This window comes from Pinus tabuliformis, chromosome J, assembly GCF_031772625.1.
Source record: "Pinus tabuliformis cultivar Carrire ecotype Pingquan chromosome J, CPIR1, whole genome shotgun sequence".
NCBI classification, from domain to species: Eukaryota; Viridiplantae; Streptophyta; class Pinopsida; order Pinales; family Pinaceae; genus Pinus; species Pinus tabuliformis.
The window spans coordinates 92,290,410-92,303,032 of record NC_142295.1 but is presented as its reverse complement, the minus strand read 5'-3'; the positions used below and the strand labels follow the sequence as shown (position 1 = coordinate 92,303,032).

General features: G+C 40.4%; 1 protein-coding gene across 3 annotated transcripts in view; it reads left to right on the top strand.

Annotated features, from left to right (window-relative positions):
• LOC149225669 (3'-5' exonuclease-like) overlaps positions 1–12,623 on the top strand; it is a 283,543-nt gene that overhangs the window by 242,357 nt on the left and 28,563 nt on the right. The gene's annotated exons all lie outside the window — the stretch shown is intronic.

The window sequence follows — 12,623 nt, the reverse complement described above, 5'->3', positions numbered from 1 at the left end:
CACGCTGGCCTGGACGCTTTGGAAAATGAGGCTGAGGAAATCGTGGATCAGGCGTAGATGAGAAAGACAGTGTGTGGTATTTTTTTCAACAGCGGACGGAGAGCAATGAATAGGCAATGGCTTTGCAGGCTTGTGACGGCTAGACCACGCGTAGCAGGAGAGGAGTATCAAACAGATGGTGGCCATGCTTATGTGAGCAGCGAACAGCGTGAAGAATATGCAGGAAAAATCGTTTTTTTTTTATGAGCGTTTTGAGTTTGTTGTCTTACTGTGCATGAGGACAGAGGTGGATGCACAGAATGATGATTTGGACAGAGGTTCCTGAGCGGATTTGATGGCGGACAGACTGCAAAGAATGGAAGCTGTTGAAGGACGCCTGAGCAGATAGGGAAATGATGCGTAGAGAGTGAGGCAATGAGTAAGTAGCAGAGACGGCAGCTGCGTGTGATGAGCAGAAACAATGGACGCAGGAAAATGCCAGCGTAATTTCGAGAATCTCTTCCTGCAAATGAGAATAAATCTTGAGCAGTAAAACAGTTTTGATGAACCCTCGGAATTCTTCAGAAACCCTGCAAACTGGAATAAAAAATCACCCAAAAATGATATGTGCATAAAACAAAATTGAAACCCTAAATCAGCCAAACAGTTACAGCATTTACAGATCTATGGCTCTATAACAACCAGATTTGTCAGTGACCATCAGTAATATTTTCAAAATTTTAGATTTACTGTGAAAAACTTCAAAAATCTCTCATGCAATTCGGAAAACTAACTTAAATAATAAACCCAGGATCGAAACTAGTTGGGCTCTGCAAGAAAATGCTTGAAGGAGTTGGCTGGTTCAGCCGAGAACTTCCCCAAACGCCCACTGATCTTCTTCACTAAGGGTTTCTTGCACAGCTCACTTCGACCATCAATAAAGAGAGGAAAAAACAATACTAGATCTCAAATGCAATGGAGATACTTGTCATTACTTCAGAAATTCTAATACCATTCAAACCCTAGCAAGTGAACAAGATACCTGTGTTCAACAATACTCTACAGTAAGCTGTTACTAATGGCTGAAAATAAAAATATGCAGAAAATAAAATAGCTTACAGCGCTTCAAGAGAGTAACACTAGCAAGATTTCAACCCCAAAGTCTTTCTTTATTAGCACCAGAAAAAGTTTACAAGAGAGCTTCTTCAGCACAAGACTCAGATCGAATGATCTCAAATGACCCCTCGCACCCTATTTAAAGGAAAAATTCCCAACAGCTAGTTCGAGTGATCCACGTCAAAATGATCTCGACCGTCGATGAGGATCAAGATATCTCTTAATCTCATCCGTCGAATTTTTAATGTATTAAAAAATTGAAATTCTGCATTTATTTACTCAAAATATTATTATTTTATTATATCTAAGTTTTTTATTATTTTTATTATTTTTTTTTTTTTTTTTAAATGGATCCTCGAACTTAGTTTTTGGAAAAATCACCTAGGACCTAGGACTTAGGACTTATGAGGGGATTAAAACATTTTCTAACCCTCAAGACACTTTACATCATGACTTTTACAACTTTACATCTCAAGGGGGAAAACCCATTTGACATAGACCCTCATAAACCACCCAGTTCTGCGACACAACTATAATCAAGCAGATTAACACACTAGGATTCCTCTAAGATCCTAATGACAAAAATCATTCCGGCTTTGGGGTTAGGTTGAAGGAAAACTCTGCCGATCATGGATCGGTGAGACGAAAAACTTTCCAGAACGTAGATTATCACTAGAAAATTAGGTCCACCTAGGCAATTTACATACATGACTCATATCTGCTAAGATTATTTACAATTCACACATGCAGACTGGGTTTACAACATAGTATGATCAAGTCGACGATGACTGTCGAATGGCACGAACATGTCGATCAAGCACTATCTTTTTGCGAAGAAAAGGGGGTGTACTGCTATGGGTAGTTGACACGTAGTGGTCAACAGTAAGTAACTGACTTCACCCAAACACTGACATCCTAGTTAGTCTGGAAGCCTCATGATGCTGAAGCTACCTCAATTGCTATCCTGTTCTCCCTTTGCTGCCACTGCGCTACTACAACCTCCTCTATGCCTCTCGCACTACTGCAACTCCAATGCACTGCTACAGACTTCTGCACTCTAGTACTACCTTATTGCTCCATCACATCTTGCTCCACTCGACACCTGTCATCATGCTACTGTCATTAAGGACTCTCGTAGCTGTATGTGATCCAGGAGTTTGAGCACCTCAAGGATCCTGCCCCTACATGTAGTCCTCTCGACTACAACTCTCTGTCTCCCCACCTCATGAGCACTCATGGCACAATCGTCATCAGTCTCGACATCCTTCTCCACCTTTGCTAGAGTTGCCTTTGAGTTAGAAGCTTCTCCTTTGCCTTTCTTCCTGGGGCACTGAGAGGCATAATGTCCTAGCTCCCCATACATGAAGCACTTGACCTTGGAGATGTCCTTCTTCCTCTTATGTAGCCCCTACTGTCCCGCAGATGCTAGAGCTGCATCCTCCTCCTCCTCCTTTATTCGAACTCCCTTATTGTTACTCCCCTCCTTGGTCAATCTCTTGAGCTCTTCCTGTCGAAGAGTTGCTCACATATCCTCCTAATTGGGGAGAGTTGCTCTACCCAAAATGCCTTGGACAAACTTCTCCCACTCCTTGGAGACTGCATTTAGGGCAGTCCTGACCATGAACTTTGGATTCGGTGTAGACCCCACGGAAGTAAGAGGTTGACGTTGGGCAAGAAAATGCCCTAGAGGGCTTGCAGCTAGGGTTTCAAGGGGGCCGAGGGCTCCTGAGGGCAGCCCAAGGTTGCAAGCAAGCTAGAAGAGGGGGGCGAGGCCACAATTTATCAATATTAAGCTCAAAATAGGATCACACATAACTAACACCATGAACTAAACCCCAAAGTCTTTCTATTATGATACAAAATGTTCCCATCAGAGCAACAACTCAATACCAACGTTGAAATTTTCCATCATCTAGAGGTATTCAATAGAAGCAAAATGACTTCTTTATATAGAGAAACCCTCCAAGTGGAAAATAACGGCTAGTTGGCTTGATCTCCGTCAAAATAATCTCAACCATTGAAAATAGCTTGATGATTTTTTAATCTCCACTATCATATTTTTAATTTTGAGGAAAAAATCGATTTTTTCTTAAAACCCACTTTTAATTAATCGAAAAATAAATATTTTGGATTAATTTCCTCAAAAATTGACTTTGACTTAACCACCAAAGTCCAAGGGCTCAAATTTTCTTAAAATATCCATTTTTCCCTTTGTGGGGGACCTCCAAAAATTGGCTTCTCTTTGACCCACAAATTGTCCAATTGGAGAGAAATTAATTTCTCTATAATTATTTTAGACTCAAAATTAATTAATTTTTTGGCTTAGGATTTTAATTTAATTTAGCCAGAAAAATTAATTAATTGACACTAGAGAGGATCTAAGTCACCTGACACGGGGACATAGGACGCGATAGACACGGGCATTCGAGTGTCAGATATGGACACATTGATCCCTCGAAACATGACACATTTGGATACGTTATATATATATATATATATATATATATATATATATATAAAAGATTATATATTTCTTACACAAATTCTCATTCATGATACAAATTCATTGATTCAAACATAGATCTTTATCTAGATGTAAGTTTTACAAAGTAACATTATGCATACAAATACAATTGTGACATAAATGATAAATCATAATACATATTTAATTCATCAATGATCCAATAGGAGAAAGACAAGATAATAAGATATTGTAGTTTTCTCATTAAGTCATCAAAATCAAAATGTGTTACATAGGTAGTGTAATACCAATGTCAAATAGACATAGCGAATACACAACAACTACAAGTCTACAAGCCTCAAGGTAGTAGGTAGCTCATGAGTCATCTATCCTCATCATCAAAATCAACATCACTGTACTCATCATCATGGTCATCACTGCTCTCATCTGCTGCATCCTCCTCCCTTGTATCCAAAGTCATTTCTGCATCTGCTGGTGTGGAGGATGACCCCTCTACAGTATAACCATCATCAAATGTGACAGGCTCTAACACTAGATCATTGAGATTCAAGTTGGCCAATGCCAACTCAACACTACTGTCTAGACCCATATCATCAGGAAAGACATCCCACATATTTGTCTTTCCCTTCAACCACTCATCCCTCTGCTTGTAAATAAGACGAAAGTTGGTGTGCATATACACCATTATCTCTGCCCTAGACTGCTCAAGCCTGCTCTTCTTGACACTATACAAATTCCCATATGTGCTCCAATTCCTCTCGCAACAAGAGGATGAAGTCACCTAAGCGAGGAGCCTCATGGCTAACTGCGGTAGAGGAGGGCTTGTTGCCCCATGAGTTGCCCACCAAGAATAGGGCTTCTTACCCCCTATCTCTAATCAGATCATATCCAGAAAATCGACCAGTGCCAGTGGAAAACTCTGCAAAGGCATCCTCCACCTCATCAAGGGATGCTCTATTCTGAAAAACCCGCCTGAATGCATCTTTGCTCCCTTGTGAGATTTCACCATCCATGTGAGGAGGGAATCTATGGGAAGGTCCACCATTCAGCCACTCATGGCTGTAGTATTTTGGGTTCAATGAGTGAGCCAAACAATGTAAAGGTGTGCAATTCTTGTCCCATCTGCTGACAAGAATATCCTGTATGGTGGTGAAGAAGGCCTCTGATGATGTCTCATACTTGGAGCACTCACTCTGTAAAATAAGGCTCCTCACAGACTCAATCATGGAATCCCATCCCTCATAAACCTCTCCTAGGGTGGGTTGGTTTGTGTTGATTTGGGGTAGCATCGAATGTGCTCTAGCCATGAAAATTGGTGGAGAGGCTAAAGCACATGAGATCTCCAAGACCCAAAAATTGTTTTGGAAAATTCCATCTGGATGAGGAGTTATTAAAATAATTAATATTTTTAATGAGTTCCTAAGTCTAAACTTAGGAAAATAAAAATATTAATGGGTATTAATAAAGATAAGAATGAGAAGCTTCTAAAAGATAAAGATCAAGTCTATTTTAATCTTAGTCGTTGATTAGGGACTTAATCTCATCCGTTGATTCATCAACAAGAAAAGTATAATAGGGGGCTTGAGGGTTAGTTGGAGATGCACCAAAAGGAGACCAATTAGTTTGATTTTCTGGAGCGGGGTTTGCTGAGAAATCGAACTAGAGGTTTGAATTGCAATGAGAGGCAACGAGTACATAACAGAGAGGTAGGGATAGTACTGGAGGACCAACGCAGAGATCAGAGAGGCAGACGCAGAGCAAATCAGGAAGATGCAAAGGTAGCTGGATTGCATAGTAACTGGAGGGCCTGCGTGGGTGACGCAGAGAGCCAGAAAGATGACGCAAAGGGTCTGGGAGCTGTGCAGACGCCAGCTGGACTGACGTTGAGCTTTGGGGAAGTGTCAAAGGATTTATGGTATTACTATCATGTGGTTATCTCTGTTGGGTGAGCCAGTTTGGCACCCTAGTTGTACTCAAGAAAAGCTGAATAATAAAATCCTCCTCTGCTACATCGGTTTTCCCGCATTAGGTATTTTCGGGGACAATTGTCCAAAAATAACTGTGTTGATGTGTTTGTTTCTTGTGCATGTATTTTTTTTTCTCTGTATAATGGTGTGATATCTGCAGTAAAATTTATTTTAATATTTACTAAGGTATTTCGTAAATAACTTATTGAAAATAAGTAGGTAAAATAAATCAATTGCTGTAGTAACTGTAACATAATTTTCACATGGTATCAGAGCAAGGAAACAGAGACAACAAGGGAAAATCAGTTATGGGTCGAGATCATGATGCAGAGGCATCAACATCAGGAGACTTATGCAGATTTTCAGAAAATTGCACAAGAGATAGAAATTTCGATTTCTCTATGTTGGCTTCCAGATTGGAAGAAGAAGTTGCTTGTGTAACAAGCTTGACATCATTTGAGGTATGGTATATAGATAGTAGAGCCTCTTGGCATATGACAGGAATAATGAAACGTTTCTTAAATTATCAGGAGGAAAGGATGATTTTTCAGATCACCATGGGGAATAAGGCAATGTGTATTCCAGTAGGGAAGGGTACCATAGTTTTTCAAACAGAAACGGGAGAGCTGTTTCGAGGTACCAATGTGCTGCATGTGCCAGGACTGGGGATGAACTTACTTTCCATATCACAACTTCAAAGCAAGGGCTATGATGTTTTCTTCATTAAGGAGAAAGTATATGTCAAACACCCAAGTTGGAAAAAGAAAGTGTAGATCGGAATCAGGAGTAACAGGTTGTACAGGTTACAACTAGAATCACCAATGGCATTGATAGGCAGTCATGGAGACAAGGATCTGAATGAACTATGGCATAGAAGAATGGGACATTTGCACCATGGGCTCTGAGAATTCTCAAGAAGACTGTAACAAGAGTTCCAGATCTTAGTACAGAAAGAGATGATGTGTGCAGAGGATGTGCTTTGGGCAAGTATGCCAAAGCAACATTTGCTAGAAATAAAAACAGGGCCAAGAGTGTACTAGGATTGATACACTCAGATATCTACGGACCAATGTCCACTAAAGCTCTTAGTGGTGCTGAATACTTTATCACCTTCATCGATGACCACTCTAGGAAAACTTGGATTTATTTTTTGAAAACAAGGACGAGGTTTTCTGTTTATTCAATGAGTTCAAGGCTTTGGTGGAAAATCTGACTAGAAAGAAAATAAAAGTTTTGCGCTCAGACAATGGTGGTGAATATGTCGACAAGGACTTCATAGATTTTTGCGCTAGGGAGGGCATTAAAAGGGAGTGGACAACTCTATACAATCCGGAGTAGAATGGAGTAGCAGAAAGAAAGAACATGACTATCATGGAAGCAGCTAGGGCCATGATGTATGATCAGGATATGCCAAAATTCTCATGGGCAGAAGCATGCAACATGATAGTCTATGTTTAGAATAGAACTCTTCATTGGGCATTAGGCAAGATTACTCCAGAGAAAGCCTTCATCGGGAATACACTTGGAGTCAGTCATTTTAGGATATTTGGGAGCTTAGCATATTGCTGCATACTCGAGGAGAAGAGGAAAAAGTTGGAGCAAACTGCAGAGAAAAGATATCTAGTGGGATATAGCGAGAACACTAAGGCATATAGAATCTATTTTCCAGGGAGCAAGAAGGTATTAGTTCGACGAGATGTGAAGTTCATGGAAGATAGGGCCTTCAGAAAATCTTGAGAAATGCCTTCTGAAGAGCAGTCAAAAGATGAGCTGTTGGTCAAACCAATTCAACCAACGGAAGCCAAGAATTCTCCGTCAGAACAAGAAGAATCACAGGAAGAGGAGTTGATAGATGCACTTGCTACCAGAGGAAGAACGAGCCGGGAACTCCGAAAGATTCTACGGGATGCAAAAGATTTCATTGGAGCACTGAGAAACAATAAAAGGGAGCAAAGACAACCAAATAGATATTAGGCCTTAGTAGCTCAGGATGGGGAGCCTTCTAGTTTTCACGAAGCCGCTCAACATCAAGTTTGGATGGATGCGATGGTGGAGGAGTACAACTCTATAATGGTGAATGATGTTTGGGAAGTAGTGCGTAGGCCTCAGGACAGATCAATGGTAGGTTCGAGGTGGATCTACAAGATTAAATACGCTGCAGACGACAATGTAGAAAAGTACAAAGCCAGGTTTGTGCCTAAGGGGTACGCTCAGAAGGAAGGAATAGACTATGAAGAGACCTTCGCCCCAATAGCCAGGTATACATCTATTAGAACTGTGATATCTCTTGCAACACAGATGGGATGGGAGATTGATCAGATGGATGTCAAAACGACATTCTTGAGCGGGGTGATAGAAGAAGAAGTATACATTGAACAACCAAAAGGATTTGAGACACATGAGAAGAAGTCTCATGTATGCAGATTGAAGAAAGCCTTGTATGGGCTCAAACAGGCACCTAGAGCATGGTATGGTCGAATTGATGGCTACCTGTAGAAGATGGGGTTCATCAAGAGTGATGTAGATCCCAATCTCTACTATTTGGTTGTAGAGAATGAGCCTCTAGTATTAGTATTATATGTGGATGATCTCTTCCTGACAAGATCAATTAGGCTCATCGAGGACTGCAAGAAGAATTTAGCCACAGAGTTTGACATGAAGGATTTGGGATAGATGCATTATTTCCTGGGGTTGGAAATTTGGCAGCAGAAGGATAAAATCTTCCTAGGACAAGGGAGATATGCTACAGAGACCCTGAAGAGATTCAGGATGTAGGACTATAGGCCGATGGCTACTCCAATGATCATCAATTGGAAGAAAATTGATGTATCAGAAGACAAAGATGTTGATCCCACCTTATACAAGCAGCTGATAGGGTCCCTGATGTGTTTGGTCAATCCTAGACCAGACATTTGTTACGGTGTCAACACCCTCAGTTAGTTCTTGGTGGAGCCAAAGAGGGCTCATTGGGCAACAACCAAACATGTTCTCATATATATACAGGGAATGGTTGATTATGGATTTTTATACACTAGAAGTAAGGATATCAGATTGAGTGGGTTTACTGATGCGGATTGGGTTGGAATTTCAGTGGATCAGAAAAGTACCTTTGGGTACTGTTTCAACATTGGATCGGGGATGACCTCCTGGTGTAGTAGGAAACAGAAATCCGTAGCTTTGAGCTCAGCTGAAGCAGAATATATGGCCGCTAGCACAACTTTGTGCGAAGCCATATGGCTTAGAAAATTGCTTGTTAACCTATTCAAAAGAAGGATGGAAGCAATCATGATCATGTGTGATAATCAGAGTTGCATCAAGCTCTCTGAGAATCTAGTGTTTTCATGATAGGTCAAAGCACATTGATATTCGGTGTCACTTTGTCAGAGACTGTGTCCAACAAGGAGTTGTACAATTGAGCTATACTCCTACAGGAGAACATGTGGCATACATCCTTACGAAGGCCCTTAGAAGAACAAAGTTTGCTTATTTCAGGGAGAAGATTGGGATGATAAAGAATCCATTTCAATAGCAGAAATGGGTATTTGTCAAATGTTGCAGTGCAGATGCAGTGTTGAGAGGAAGGAGCAACAACAACATGGATGCAGAGGGAGTTGCAGTCTTGGGAGGAAGGACGACAACAACATAAATGCAGAGGGAGCTGCAGTACAGATGTAGTAGTGGCAGTGGTAGAGCCATGGGCAACAGTATAGGATGCAGTAGTGCAAAGGATGTTGGGCAGCAGGCCAAACATTAGCACAGGTATTGGTGCCGAATGATCAGAGTAATGTTTAGTTGTGGAGTTTTACTAGAACACATTCCTCGCTAAGAGGGAGTGTTGATTTGGGGTAGCATAGGGAGTGTTGATTTGGGGTAGCATCGGATGTGCTATAGCCATGAAAATTAGTGGAGAGGCTAAAGCACATGGGATCTCCAAGACCCAGAAATCGTTTTAGAAAATTCCATCGGATGAGGAGTTATTAAAATAATTAATATTTTTAATGAGTTCGTAAGTCTAAACTTAGGAAAATAAAAATATTAATGGGTATTAATAAAGATAAGGATGAGAAGCTTCTAAAAGATAAGGATCAAGTCTATTTTAATCTTAACCATTGATTAGGGACATAATCTCGGCTGTTGATTCATCAACAGGAAAAATATAAGAGGGGGCTTGAGGGTCAGTTGGAGATGCACCATAAGGAGACTAGTTAGTTTGATTTCTGGAGCAGGGTTTGCTGAGAAATCGAATTAAAGGTCTGAATTGCAGTGAGAGGCAGCGAGTACATAACATAGAGGCAGGGATAGTACTAGAGGACTAGTGCAGAGATCAAAGATGCAGACGCAGAGAAAATCAGGAAGACCTAGAGGTAGCTGGATTGTGCAGTCACTGGATGGCCTACGTGGGTGACGCAGAGAGGCAGAAAGATGATGTAGAGGGTCTAGGAGTTGCGCAGAGGCCAGTTGGACTAACGTTGAGCTTTGGGGAAGCGCCAGAGGATTTATGGTATTACTACCGTGTGGTTATCTATGTTGGGTGAGGCTGTTGGGCACCCTAGTTGCACTCAAGAAAAGTTGAATAATAAAATCCTCTTCTGCTGCACTGGTTTTCATGAATTGGGTTTTTCCGGGGACAATTGTCCAAAAATAACTGTGTTGATGTGTTTGATTCTTGTGCATGTATTTGTTTCTGTATAATGGTGTGATATCTGCAGTAGAATTTATTTTAATATTTACTGAAGGGATTTCGTAAATAACTTATTGAAAATAAGTAGGTAAAATAAATCAATTGCTGCATTAACAGTAACATAAATTTCACAGTCTGTATCTGCAAATCGAAGCAAATAAATGATATGGTCTATGATTTGAATAAGTAGATCTACCCTCTCCCGCCAACCATCATCAAACACTATGTCCTTCACTCTTTTAGAGGATGCTTGATTTGTCTTTCTTCAAAAAGACCAAAATTCTAAAATAACCATGGCCCCAAGAGCGTTCTTGACTTCCCTCAACCTCTTCAACATGATGAATGAAGAGGCAAACCGTGTATCCGCAATCTTCAACAATGATAGATTGGTGTACTCCTTGTAGATAGTGAGGGCATTTATATGATTTTGTACAAAGTTGTAGATACGTTGTGCATCCTCAATAATCTTCCAATTCAAAGCACATCAAAAACAATAGATTTAAGTGCTAAGTTCAATGAATGGACAATGCAAGGTGTCCAAAACACTTACGGATATTTAGCTTCCACAATCATGCCAACAACCTTGTAAACAGGTGCATATTCTGTATTGATTTACACACAAGAATCAACACCTACACCTTCAATACCTTTAATAAACAACTCACCCATATATTGTGCATCCTTGGTATTGTCTAAGTGCATCCACTGATTTCAAGAAAACTGGACCATTCAAGGAAGACACCATGAAGTTGATGAATGGGTGTCGTGTTGGATCTGTCCATCTATTAGAAACAATGCTAACCCCAGATGTTGGCCATGCTGATTTAATGGGCTCAAGCATTTTTTCCACCTCTTTTTTTCCTTCGTCAACAATGTAGTTCTAAGCTTCTCTAACCCAGGAGGCACATACCTTGATGGAGCCCCTTGAGTTAGAGCTCGACACATCTCAATAAATAGAGGTGAGTGTGCAACATTAAAGGATATGAAGTTTTGATAGAGAAAAAAGGTAATGTTGAGATCAAGCTCTTCCCGTTTCTCTTTCTGAAAAATCTTGTCCATTGGACCAAGCGAAATTGACTTTCTTTTTGTAGCTTGGTCCCCACCAGAACTCTCAAATGAGAATCTGTTGTTGCTTTTCCTCAAGAATGGAAGGGGGTCATCATTCTTGTTTTTTTTAGATTTTGCAGAGATAAGCTCTTTCCATTTCTCTTTCTGAAAAATCTTGTCCATTGGACCAAGTGAAATTGCCTTTCTTTTTGCAGCTTGGCCCCCACCAGAACTCTCAAATGAAAATCTGTTGTTGCTTTTCCTCAAGAATGGAAGGGGGTCATTATTCTTGTTTTTTTTAGATTTTGTAGCCACATTTGCCATTACAACATTGACATCTCTTTCCATTTCCTTCCTCTTTGGTAAAGACACCTTTGTACAAGCTGCAATTCCACAACTTGGTAAAGCCAACAACTGAGCTTTCACACGGTAATATGTGTTCGTGAAATTCATGTTGCAATAGCTGTATGTCCAACTCACATTGCCTCCTCCCCTCACCTTGTTGCTTTGCCCTTGCTCTCTTGTGACATATTTCTACAAGGGATATTTGTTATCTTGAGGATTTAAAGTTGTTGCAACATCACTTAAAATAGAGGGAACACTTGGTGCAAACACCGATGAAATTGGGACAGGAGGGGCATCTCCAATGGGGACATTCTTCTCCTTCCTTTGCCCCTTCTTTGCTGCCCTTTATTGAGCCATGAATGTTGTAAAAAAATAAAAATAAAAAATTCAAACTGCTGTAATAAAACTGCAAAAAAATTAGAGAGAAAATGCACTTGTTGCTGGAATCTCTTTGAAAATGCTCCCATACCCTTTGCTAAAGCACATGAGATCTCCAATACTCAGAAATGGTTTGGGCAGGTTCTAAACAGTTTGAGAGATATTAAAATAATTAATATTTTTAATGGAGTTCCTAAGTCGAAACTTAGGGAAAATAAAATATTAATGTAATTAATATAAAACTGTGTTAGAATGGTCCAAAAGTCATGGATCAAGCCAAAGTTAATCTTAGCTGTTGATTAGGGACTTAATCTCGGCCATTGAATAGTCAATGAGAAAAGTATAAGAGGAGGCTTGAGGGTCACTTGGAGAACACATCGAGTTGATCAAAATTTCAATTTTTTGGGGCAGGGTTTGTTGAGGAAGTCAAAAGAGTGATCAAAGTTGTAGTTGAGGGGCAGTGAATACAAAAGCAGAGAGGTAGAGATATTACTAGGAGGATCAGCACAGAAGCCGGGAAAGAGAGATGCAGAACCAGCTATAGGTTCACGCAGAGCTAGCCAGGGCTCACGTAGAGCCAGCCAGGAGCTGCGTAGTGCCTCAGAGAGCCAGCATGGGTGATACAGAG